Source organism: Sus scrofa, chromosome 15, assembly GCF_054392235.1.
Source record: "Sus scrofa isolate SSC_HxYL_T2T_F1_AM1 chromosome 15, Sscrofa_HxYL_maternal_Yorkshire_Landrace_v2.0, whole genome shotgun sequence".
NCBI lineage: Eukaryota > Metazoa > Chordata > Mammalia > Artiodactyla > Suidae > Sus > Sus scrofa.
This window is the reverse complement of record NC_139397.1, coordinates 31,822,149-31,834,660: the sequence shown is the minus strand read 5'-3', so window position 1 is coordinate 31,834,660 and position 12,512 is coordinate 31,822,149. Positions and strand designations below refer to the sequence as shown.

Genomic DNA, 12,512 nt, shown 5'->3' with positions numbered 1-12,512 from the left:
TAGTGGAAGGGGGCTTCGTAGTTATATGCAGCTATATTAATTCTTTTCGTTTTTATGATAAAATAGTTGATTTAGTTGATTTAGTGTTGTATTAGTTTTCAGGTGTCTAGCAAAGTAAGTCAGTTTTACATACACATATATCCATTCTTTTTCCCCATGTAGATTATTAAAGACTATTGAGTAGATTTCCCTGTGCTATATAGTATACGTCCTTGTTAATTACCTAGTTCATATACAGTAGTGTGTATATGTTATTCCCATCCTCCTAATTTATCCCTCCCTTTCATGGTTTCCTCTATGGGAACCATTAAATTTTTTTGAATCTGTAAGGTTGTTTCTGTTCAATAAATAAGTTCTTTTCTATAATTTTTATTAGATTCCACATATAAATGATATCATGATATTTGTCTTTCTCATTCTGACTTAGTATGATCTCTAGGTCCATCCATGTTGCTGCAAATGGTGTTACTTCATTCTTTTTTATGACTGAGTAATATTCTGTTAAATATATGTACCACATTTTCTTTATTCATTCCTCTCTTGATGGACATTTAGGTTCCTTTTCATGTCTTAGCTACTGTAAATAGTGCTGCAGTGAACATTAAGGTGCATCTATCTTTTTGAATTAATGTTTTTCTCTGGATACATGCCTAGGAGTGAGATTACTGGATGGTAGTCCTATGTTTAGTTTTTTAAGGAACCTCCATACCATTCCCCAAAGTGGCTGTGCCAATGCAATAGATGATGAATACATGAAACTAGTTTTATAGCATCATTGTTGTTGATGTTGTGGTTGTTATCAAATACTTTTGAAACCACTCAACCCAAGGACATAGACTTGCTAGGAACACACATCTCTCTATTCCTCTTTTCTGCCATCTCCCTGCCTCCTGCCTCAGTAACCACTGGCCAGAATTTTATGGTTTTTGTTCTTTTATGCAGCTTCTCTACATTGTGGCTGGCTCAGGGGTGGGTACCTGGATAGGGGTGCTACTGTAGGTATTTGCTCTGGCTGCCAGTTCTGGTAGTCCAGATCACTTGTTTTTTTCTTTTCTTTTGTGTCTGTGGGTAAGGGGGTGGGTGAAAAATGTCCTTAAGAACCTCCTCCACTTATGAGAATAGCAGCAGCAACACCTCTAAGAGTACATTTTAGCCAGGAGTTTTTTTATGTCAAACTTTATCATATAAGGCCCATTGTCTCCTTTTATGTTATTTATTTTACATTGTCTCCTTTTATAACAATTATTTTGTAATGGTGTCTTTGCCACACTGAATGCAAGTCATAGATAATATAACCTACCAGCACACAAAATTGGGGGGAAAAATCAATGCAACTTCCTAGCTAATGTAAGAGAGAAATAAAAGTAATGCACAATCAATTAGATATGTCATTATCTAAATGCTGGGGCCCAACTGTGTTAAGAAGACAAAATGATGTCTTCAGATCCCTGAATGTATTGGTAAAATCACCAATAAAGGTAACAACTCCAAGTATAGAATTGATTTGGTGACTGGTATTCTTTTCAGAAGTGGATTTGTTGTGATAGGATTTTTTTTTTTTTTCCTAACACTTAGTAGATTGTGGAAAAGTTGAAAACAAAACAAAGTATATTCTTGGTTCCTTTTCCATTATAGTTGCATTCTGGGAAAATTTAGAAGATAATGGAATCTGTTTAAAAAGCACTTTGTCCCCATCTGTGCTCCTGACCCTCCTGACGGGGGGTCCTGATCTCCAGGGCAGGTCAGAGTCCCATGGCATGTTTATAATGCAGATTTCCAGGCTCTGCCCCTGGTGGTTTGGCAGCCATGGGGTGGGGCCCTGGAATTTGCATTTTTAATAAGCGTGCCAGGTCATTCCAATGCAGTTACTGATCTTGGGACAAGGTTTGAGACATGCTATTTGAAACTTGGTCTTTATTCGCCTTGAGGGCTCTCCAAGGGATCTCCCTGGTAGAGGAACACTCAGAGTCTACTACTTTTTTTATCCTTTTTTTTTTTTTTCCCCCAACTGACCAGAGGTTTCCAACACATTTCATTTTGCAGACCACCAGTTTGTAGCTTTTGATAGCAACATGGGTATCAATCCCTATAAAGCATTCAATTAATTTCAATTCCACAGCAGCCCTTGGTCCTACATACCCAGCTTAGGTAGGGCGTGAGTTCCAGTTGCACATGCAAAAGAGGATGCATCCAAGGTACAGCTTTTTCCAGGGCCTTCATCTCCCCAGTGGTGGTTTCTTTGGCAAGAAGTCATGCTGTTTTCTCTACTTTGCCTCCTGTGAGCAGGAAGCGTTCAGAAACAGGCAGCACTGGTGGACAAGCCCACTTGAGAAGTGAGTGCACTTGTGCGTGAGGACAGGAGTCCTTCCTAGATGCTCAGTAGGTGAAAATACAAGGAAGCCTCTGTTTTTTTTTTTTTTTTTTTTTTTTTTTTTTGTCTTTTTGCTATTTCTTGGGCCGCTCCCGTGCATATAGAGGTTCCCAGACTAGGGGTCAGATTGGAGCTGTAGACCCCGGCCTACGCCAGAGCCACAGCAACGCGGGATCCGAGCCGTGTCTGCAACCTACACCACAGCTCACGGCAACGCTGGATCGTTAACCCACTGAGCAAGGGTAGGGACCGAACCCGCAACCTCATGGTTCCTAGTCGGATTCGTTAACCACTGCGCCACGACGGGAACTCCAAAGCCTCTGTTTTTAAGTAACACGGATACGTACCTTTTTAGCTCACCTATTTATTCGAGAACTACAAAATTTATTTTAAGAAACTATAGGTCCTGGAGTTCTCGTCGTGGCACAGTGGAAACAAATCTGATTAGGAACCATGAGGTTGCAGGTTTGATCCCTGGCCTTGCTCAGTGGGTTAAGGATCCAGCATTGCCATGAGCTATGGTGTAGGTCTCAGATGCGGCTCAGCTCTGGTGTTGCTGTGGCTCTGGCTTAGGCTGGCAGCAACAGCTCCAATTCGACCCCTGGCCTGGGAATCTCCATATGCCGTGGGTGTGGCCCTAAAATAGACAAAAAGACACACACACACAAACACACACACACACACAAAGAAAAAAAGAAAAAAGAAACTATAGGTCCTGAGACTAAAAAGTTTTATAAAGCTAAAATCTAGTTTTCCCCCCAATAAATTGTATTTTAGCCAAAACCCTCCTGATCCTTCTAAAATAACACTAAAAAGTACATCTGATTATACAAGAGCAATAAAAAAACTAAATATTTATTTGAATAACTAGTTGAAGTTCAGGCTGCTCAGTTGACGTGAGTTTATACACAGATCAACGGAAAGCATTCACGGAAAAGTACTGTGCAAAGGACACAATCATACTAAGAATTAGGCTGAATAGCTGCTGATTTTCAGAAAACAAAAGGCCTAAAATCACTGTACAAAATATAAAATGTATTAAACACTACCATCCACAGAAATCTTTATTGATTATATTTAAAAATTGTGTAATTATATATTGACTTGTAAATGAGTATTATACTTGAACCCCCTTTTGGAGGGCAATTCCTTGCTATACTACCAAACATCTAATTACATTGCAAAAAGTTTCCTTTTTTTGCTATCAGTAAAGAAAACAGTTAATGACATTATTGTTAAGTATTAACGAAGCTACAAAAAAAGAAATGTCTTCAAAGTGCTTTCCATGCAGAGTTAAGCACTTGCTTTTTTTAACTGAATGCACTCTTGGGATATGGCTTGGGTCACAGATGCTCTTGAATTAGAAGACTGGAAGGAGTCATGCAACCCTCTCGCTACTGGGGTACTCTTGTGTCAGTCACCAATCCCGTCTTTCCAGAACATCATTCCAGGAGTTTCTACTGCAGCGCAACAAAATGGGTGGCCTCTTGAGAGTGCTGGGACTCAGGTTTGATCCCTGGCCCAGCACACTAGGTTAAGGATCTGGCATTGCCACAGCTTCGGATCTGATCCCTGACCTGGGAACTTCATATGTCGTGGGGTGGCCAAAAAAGAATATCATTCCAGCCACTTCAAAAAGGATCAGACTGATAATGATAAATATACCTAAAATGAAATGACACAAACTGCTCTTAGAATGGGTAATGTCTGTGCTATTTGAAAGCATCTTTAAAAAGAGACTACTCGTCAAGAGAAGTGTCTAAAGATTCAAAATGAATCAACACTAGTGGATAACAATGTAATTCTCAACTCAGAAGTTGCCTCAAGATTAGGTGCATCTTCAGTTACTGTAATAAGAGAAAAAGCAATGGATTTTATTTTTTGTCTTTTTAGAGCCACACCTGCGGTATATGGAGGTTCCCAGGCTAGGGGTCGGATCAGAGCTGTTGCTGCCAGCCTACACCACAGCCACAGCAACACCAGATCTGAGCCATGTCTGTGACCTACATCACAGTTCACGGCACTGCCAGATCCTTAACCCACTGAGCGAGGCCAGGGATCGAACCCACAACCTCATGGTTCCCAGTCGGATCCGTTTCTGCTGTGCCATGATGGGAACTCCAGCAATGGATTTTATTAATTGCTTCCACTTACAAATCAACTTAAAGTCACCAGATGTGTAGACACAATGAGTTTTTTTGTTGTTTATCGTCTTTAACTGAAATGATGACAAAGGACATAGAGCTATTTAAAAACAAAACCACAGAGCACCCCGGCTGAGATAAAGAGGTGGCATCCAGTGTGGGCTTCACGTTCTGCGTGGCCACCTGCTGCGTGACCTTGGTGATCCAGGGTTTGCCTATGATCCTGACTTTGTGGTTCCCCTCCTCCACAACCCCAATCAACCCCAATAATCCACAAATGGAGACCTCACTACATATAGGAGACTTTATCTCTGCACAGAACCCAGCTGCTTGCTCATGCAGTAAATAGATTAGAACTAGGCTTCTGGATGTCTCCGAGCAGGTCTGGGTGCATGAGGCTGAACATGTTTCCACAGGCCTTGCTCATTGCTGCCATCTTGACAAGGACCCGAGAGGTCGTGAATCATGATGTACATCTGGTTCTTCTGCTGCTTGGCCAGATTCTACATCTGGCCCAGGATGTCAATGGCCAGGTGGGCGTTGAACCTGTGCATGAGTTCCACCACTGTCCTGTTGAGCCTGGCCATGTTCATCATCACTTCTTGCTCCAGCTCCATGTCTTCCTGGGTGACCAGTAGCTTGATTTTATTCCATTTTTTGGGAATGGCCAGCCACAGGTGCACGGTCACGGCCACTTGCATCCCCTTGGGCTTTGTCAGCACTAGCACATCCCCTGGCCCTGTGCTGCCTGGCATGATCAATTTGTTGGCTGGCAGACAGTTGTAGCCACACCTTCTAAAACAATCCAGGGGTTTAACACTGTTTGGCCAGCTGTAATAGATGTTCCTGCCTCCTCTGCTGCATTTTTAAAACGCTGTATAGTGAGTTTCCTCCTCTGCTGCATTTTTAAAACGCTGTATAGTGAGTTTCCTGCGTGGCTCAGTGGTTAACGAGCCCAACTAGGATCCATGAGGATGCAGGTTTAATTTCTGACCTCGCTCAGTGGGTTAAGGATCTGGCATTGCCCTGTGAACTGTAGTGTAGGTTGCAGGTGCGTCTTGGATCCCACGTTACTGTGGCTGTGGCGAAGGCCCGCAGCTGTAGCTCGGATTCAATCCTGAGCCTGGGAACCTCCATGTGCTACAGGTGCGGCCTTAAAAAGGTTAAAAAAAAAAAAAAAACTAAAACAAACCTGTATAATTAGGGGCATCCCTTTATCCCTTTCCCTGTTGGTCATTTTATTACTGTTTCCAAGGAGCATCAGAATATTGTCCCATTCTGTGACCCCCGTGATGCAGAAGTTACTGAGGATGTTGGCACAGGCTCTCCTGCCCATCATGTAAGGGTCATCCACGATGTAGTCCGTGGTCTGAACCAAGGCAAGACTGCCATGCCCCGAAGGAATAACACCGGTATCCATCCCGATGCTGAGCCTTGGCATAACTGCTCAACTTATTGGAAGGGGTTCTCTTGTAAGGATTTCAGCAGTTTCTCCAAGGCATCTTGAGGCACTCTGTAGCCAGTGCCTTTCAGTTCAGTGAATCTGGTTAACCGGACGTTCTTGTCCAATTCACAAATTTCTGGGTTAAAGGACCCAGGTGCAGACATGGTTCTCGGCCGTGCACACCTCAAGGCTGCGCTCCTCCCCTCTCTCTCATAGTTGGCTGGTTTCTTTACAGCTGGTTCAGTTGGCGCCCTCGGCCTCCTGCCTCAAACTGGGCTCCTCTGCTCACACAATGCCGGGCGCACTTCAGTGTCACCTGAATAAAAACGCCACTCTTGCAGCAGAGGGCGGGAGGATCTGGGGGGGCTAGGAGCCTGCTTATTTTACTATGTCTTCCAAGAACTTTTTGTCTTCCAAGTAAGCTAAGGATCCATCACAGGAGGAACGATCGCATTTTTGGTGAGTCCTGTAAGGTACATTTCTAGCTCCATGATTCTTGCATTGGAAAAAGGGAAACTAATTTCGGAGTTCCCGTTGTGGTTCAGCGGTAATGAACCTGACAAATATCTGATCGTTGTCCTCGCTCCGTGGGTTAAGGATCTGGATTTGGCATTGCTGTGGCATAGGCCTGTAGCAAGAATTTGACCCCTAGCCTGGAAACTTCCTTATGCCGTGGTGCAGCCCTAAAAAAGACAAAAAGGTGGGGGGAGGGCATTTTCAGAAAGCTCAGGTGATAGAGACATTTTAAAACTGGAGGGATACCAAGGTTTTCATGAGGCATGAAAGTATGAGGAAGCTGACTAGTGTTCTGGGAAAGAGTAGGGCCTGATATGGTCTTTTCTCAGGTCTTTGCTCTTGGTGATAGTAGGTAAGTCACCATCTCTTCTGAGTCACCATGGCACTCTCGACGGCCATTGGGTTTAATAGACCCCTTCCTCTATAAGAAGAGTATTGAGGAGTTCCCTTGTGGTGCAGGGGGTTAAAAATCTGGTGTTGTCACTGCAGTAGCTCCGCTCACTACTGTGGTACAGGTTCAATCCCTGGCCTGGAACTTCCATATGCCTAGGGTGCACCCATCCCCCACAAAAGTACTGAACATTATATTTTATGACTATCCAGGGTGGATTATATTCACCTTTTTTTTCTGATTTTTTTTAAAAAAGGAAAGTATGGTGTTCCCTCTGTGGTTCAGTGGGTTAAGAATCAGACTGCAGTGGCTCAGGTTGCTGCAGAGGCTGGGGTTTGATCCCTGGCCTGGCACAGTGAATTAAAGGATCCCATTGCCCCAGCTGCGGCGTAGGTTGCAGCTGCAGTTTGGACTCAGACCCTGGCCTGGGAACTTCCATGGGCATGGCCATTAAAAAAAAGGAAAGAGGAGTTCCCGTCGTGGCGCAGTGGTTAACGAATCTGTCTAGGAACCATGAGGTTGCGGGTTCGGTCCCTGCCCTTGCTCAGTGGGTTAACGATCTGGCGTTGCCATGAGCTGTGGTGTAGGTTGCAGATGCGGCTCGGATCCCGTGTTGCTGTGGCCCTGGCATAGGCTGGTGGCTACAGCTCCGATTAGCCCCCTAGCCTGGGAACCTCCATATGCCGCGGGAGCGGCCCAAGAAATGCCATAAAGACCAAAAAAAAAAAAAAAAGGACAGAAAATGTTTTCATGGCCCCTAAAAGTTTCTTGGGTCGTTGGCACTGTGCAGGCCATGCTTTGTGGATAAACAGACTTTGTGCCTTTCTGAACATCCTTTTCTTCACCTGAAAAGGGAGGTTGTAGTTCCTTGGCAGGCACACTGTAGGCGTTAGATCTGATTTGCACAAAACCTTCTAGCATATTTACTACCTGGCCCATATACAGCAACCTCTATTTCTGCCAAGAGGCAGCATTGCATCCAAGCGCACGCGAGCCTTTGCACAGGCCTTTAGGAAAGGATCAGACTTGCCGGCTTGATTTTTCTTAATGAATCATGTTGTTTACAGAGAGCTTCATTTCCCTCCTAACCTTTGTTCTCATTCAGGCCAACCCTCATTTCTCATGTCCTCATGATTCCCCCGTGTGCCGGTTCGACACCCCTCCCACCCTTTGGGGAGGATCCCTGTGGACAGTACTCATCTTTGGAAGGGGAATGAACGCAGATATATTTGGTCTCACTGCGGTGGGAGGATTTGTTCATCTCAGTGCTAGAGATCCTAGTTTCTGCCTGAGTGCTCTGGTTCTATACTGTCTGCCCTTCTTCCCAGGCCAGGGAGATGGACGCTCAGGAAGAAGAATTGAGAGAGAGTTGAAAGGAAACTTCACTGTTAGCAAATAGCATGATGCCCTGAGCTCTGTGAAGAAGCAGAAGCAATATAAAATGGAAGGTTAGGGAGCCAGCTAGCTGGAGAAGGGAGGGAAGGGGGCACACATCAAGAGAGAGGAGGAGGCAGGGCAGGAGGGGGCGGGGATGATGGGCAGCAGGGAGAGCTTGATGTCTTTCCTGTTGAAACCCAGGAAATCATTCTTCCTCAAAAGCAAAGGGACTGGATGAATTAGAAGGTTGGGATTAACAGATACGCACTACTCTATATAAAAAAAGTAACCAGCAAGGGCCTACTGTATAGGACAGGGAACACTCACCCTCTCCCTCTCTCTCTATATATAGATATGTAGATAAATATAGATGCATAACTGAATTATTTTGCTCTACACCTGAAACGAACAAAATAATTGTAAATCAACTAATTACACTTCCATCAAAAAAAAAAAAAAGGAGAAAAAAATAAAACCAAAGAGACTAAGCTAATACCTTTTTAAGATGATTTGCTGTTGCCCTTGGATGGCAAAACCCGTAGCAGTTTGTGACCAAGTATTGATTGAAATCCTCATAGGTGCTAGGTGCTGGGGAAAGTGTGTTAAAACTCTGCCCGAAGGCATCACACCTGCATCAGCAAACAAGGAGGACCTTTTCAGGTATTCCTCAATGTTCTGAAGAAAACAAAGTAGGCAGTAGGAAAGCAGGAGATTGGGGGTCGCTTTTGCTGTGCTCAGACCTTAAACATTTGGGGTGAGGCTTCGGAAGAGAGCACTTGCGCCTGGATGTGGAGGGAGAAAATGCACAAGTGAGGGGTAGTGAGTACTAAGGCACTGAAGTGGAATAAGCCTAGCATGTTCTGGGAGAGGATGGCAGCCAGCAGGTGTGCGTGCTAGCAAATGGGAAGAGAAAAGGGAAGAGGCAGACCACCAGACAGTGGCAGGATTGCATAAGACCATGAAGTTTGTGTGCAGCTGGAAAGCTCTGGACACTTTCACAGTGGGGAGTGAGTTTTAAGTTCTGCTTTAGAAAGGTGACCCACTGCCCTGGGGAGACTGAAATGCTGGTTGGAGGCAGCAGTGAGTGAGGCAGGAGGAAGTGCTGGTGTATGATCATTGGAATCTGATTGGGAAGTGAGGGGAGCTTGGATTGGATTGAAGAAATAGTCAGATTTGGAGTTCTCGCTGTGGCACAGTGGGTTAAGATTTGGACTGCAGTGGCTCAGGTCACTGTGGAGGTGCAGGTTTGATATCTGGCCAGGTACAGTGCGTTAGGGATCCAGCATTGCTGCAGCAGTGGCTGCAGCATCTTGGATTTGATCCTGGTCCAGGAACCTCCATATGCCTTGGATGCAATGCAACCATTAAAAAAAAAAAAAAGTCAAATTTGGGGTATATATTAGAGGCAGAGCTGATAGACTTGCTGATGGATTAAATAGGAAGGGTAGGAGGGAATGAAGAGAGTGTATAAGGGCTGTGGGTTTTGTTTGAGCTCTGGGTTGATGGTGGTGACATTTACTGAGTGGATGGATATGTCTGCATGAGATTAGCAGTTCTGAGGCAGCCAAAGTGGGGAGATTTCCTAAATATTCAACTGGAGCTATTGAACTCACACCAGGACATTTGGATCTGGAGCTCACTCAAGTGAGGGGTCAAGGCTGGGTATTGGATTTGAGAGGTCAAGCCTATGGTATATGGATTTGAGGCCATGGGATAGGGTACATTCACTAAGGGAGAGAATACAGAGAGTAGAGAGGGCAGGGGACAGAACCTATGGGTGTCCCAGCAAGGTGACTGGGGGAGAACACCACCCAGGCATGGCTGCCATGTCCTGAAGGCCGATCAGTGAAAAAAGGAGCAGCTCTATAAATAGCAATCACTACAGAGATGGCAGAAAACCAGCAATGTAAACTGCCCTCAGAAAGAGCAGAGACGAATGGGGGGCTTGAAAGTGTACTATTCTGCCCCTGGAATGATAGGAAAGCTGTCTGAAGAGGCTGTTCCTAATTGAGGAATATGGTCCTTTAGGGTCTTACGTTGTCTTATATTTGTAGTAGGGATTTTTGGCTTTGTGAGCAAAACCGTTTGACATTTGTGGATGGAGCGTACTCACTGATATCAAGAGGAATTACCTGAAACGACTGTCGGTTCCTTTTGGCCCCTAAGCTTTGCTTTACAAATTACCATAAAGTTTATTTAAGAAACTTGGCAGAGGCAGGAGAGAAGGCTGATTTCTGAAGCTTCTGATGGCCTTCCACTTCGGAATCTTGGCATTCTCTTGCATCCAATGGGAAAAGAGGAATGCCATCTTTCCATATAAAGGCCTCCCAGGATGCTGATGTGACTAGTAGGGATGGGCTGGTGGCTTCCTTTTGCCCCGTCTCCTGATGTAGCCCATGTTGGCGAGGTAGGGGGCATATTAGTTCCCTTCTGCTGCTGTAACAAATTACCACACTTAGTGGTTTAAAGCAAAACAAATTTATCTTCTGGTTCTGGAGGCGGTCAGGAGCCTGAAGTGGGTCTGTGGTAGGCTGAATATCTTCCACAGATTTCAGGATCTGACTCCTAGACCCTGAAAATGTTACCTTCTATGGAAAAAGAGACTTGGCAGGTGTGAATTGGTTAAACATCTTGAGATGGGAAGGCTATCCTGGATTATCGAGATGGCCCTAAATGCCACCATAAATATCCTTATCAGCAAGAGGCAGAAGATGACACAGAAAGGAGAAGAGAAGCCAGAGATGGGTAGAATGGAGCCCACAAGGCAAGCAGTGCCTATAGCCACCAGCAGCTCTAAGAGCCAGGGAACCCATTGTCTTCTAGGCTGGGGGAGGGGGAGAACGTCCCTGCTGCACCTTGATTTCTACCCAGGGGAACGGATTTGGTACTTCTGGACACTAGAGCTATGAAAGAATAAGTCTCTTGTTTTAAGCCTCTAAGTTTGTGGCACTTTGTTGCAGGAACAATAGGAAATATATGGTCTCACTGGGCTAATGTCACTGCCAGCAGGGCTGCGTTCTTTACTGGAGGGTCTGGGGTAGAATGTTAATGTTCCTTTTCTAGCTTCTAGGGGCTGCCTGCAGTTCTTACCTGGTGGGCCCCTTTCATTTTCTTTTTTTTATTATTTATTTATTTATTTATTTTTGTCGTTTTTTTTTTTTAGCTATTTCTTGGGCCGCTTCCCGCGGCATATGGAGGTTCCAAGGCTAGGGGTCGAATCGGAGCTGTAGCCACCAGCCTATGCCAGAGCCACAGCAACGCGGGATCCGAGCCGCGTCTGCAACCTACACCACAGCTCAAGGCAACGCCGGATCGTTAACCCACTGAGCAAGGGCAGGGACCGAACCCGCAACCTCATGGTTCCTAGTCGGATTCGTTAACCACTGCGCCACAACAGGAACTCCTCCTTTCATTTTCAAAGCTAGTCTGTCTTGACTCTTTATTTTTTATTATGTATTTTTACTTTTTCTGGCTGCACCCCCAGCATATGGAAGTTCCTGGGGCAAAGGGATTGAATCCAAGCTGAGGCTGGGATCTCTGTGGCAGCTGTGGCAAGACTGAATCCTTTAACCCACTGTGCTGCGTTGGGGATGGAACCTGCACCTCCTCGGCGATCTGAGACCCTGCAGTCAGATTCTTAACCCAGTGAACCACAGCAGGAACCTGTATCTTGACTCTTCAGACACTGATTTTTGTGCCTCCCTCATCCACATGTAAGGACCCTTGTGATTACATTGGACCACCTTGCATGGTCCAGTCTAATGTTCTTAAGGTCTTCTGATTAGCAACTCTAACTCCAGGTGCATCTTTATATTTTATTTTAAGCTGCAGAATAATTGACTTAAAATATTAGTTTCACGTATACAGCCCAGTGATTCAGTGTTGTTATAGACTGTGTACCATCCAAAGTTATTATCATATTATTGACTGTGTTCCCTGTGCTGTACACTATTACATTCCTGTGACTTATTTTATAGCTGATAGTTTATTTTTGTCTTTTTAGGGCCACACCCGTGGCATATGGGGGTTCCCAGGCTAGGGGTCTAATTGGAGCTGTAGCTGCCGGCCTACACCAGGGTCACAGCAACACAGGATCCGAGCTGTGTCTGCAACCTACGCCACAGCTCATGACAACGCTGCATCCTTAACCCACTGAGCGAGGCCAGGGATCGAACCCACAACCTCATGATTCCTAGTCGGATTCGTTTCCACTGTACCATGACAGGAATTCCTTATAACTGATAGTTTATACCTCTTAATCCTCTTGCC

The 12,512-nt window shown here is 45.0% G+C and overlaps 1 protein-coding gene and 1 pseudogene across 16 annotated transcripts in view; one reads left to right on the top strand and one right to left on the bottom strand.

Annotated features, from left to right (window-relative positions):
• MGAT5 (alpha-1,6-mannosylglycoprotein 6-beta-N-acetylglucosaminyltransferase) overlaps positions 1 to 12,512 on the top strand; it is a 372,876-nt gene that overhangs the window by 98,170 nt on the left and 262,194 nt on the right. The window lies entirely within an intron of this gene.
• On the bottom strand, positions 4,247 to 6,242 carry LOC100152750 (selenide, water dikinase 1-like; annotated as a pseudogene).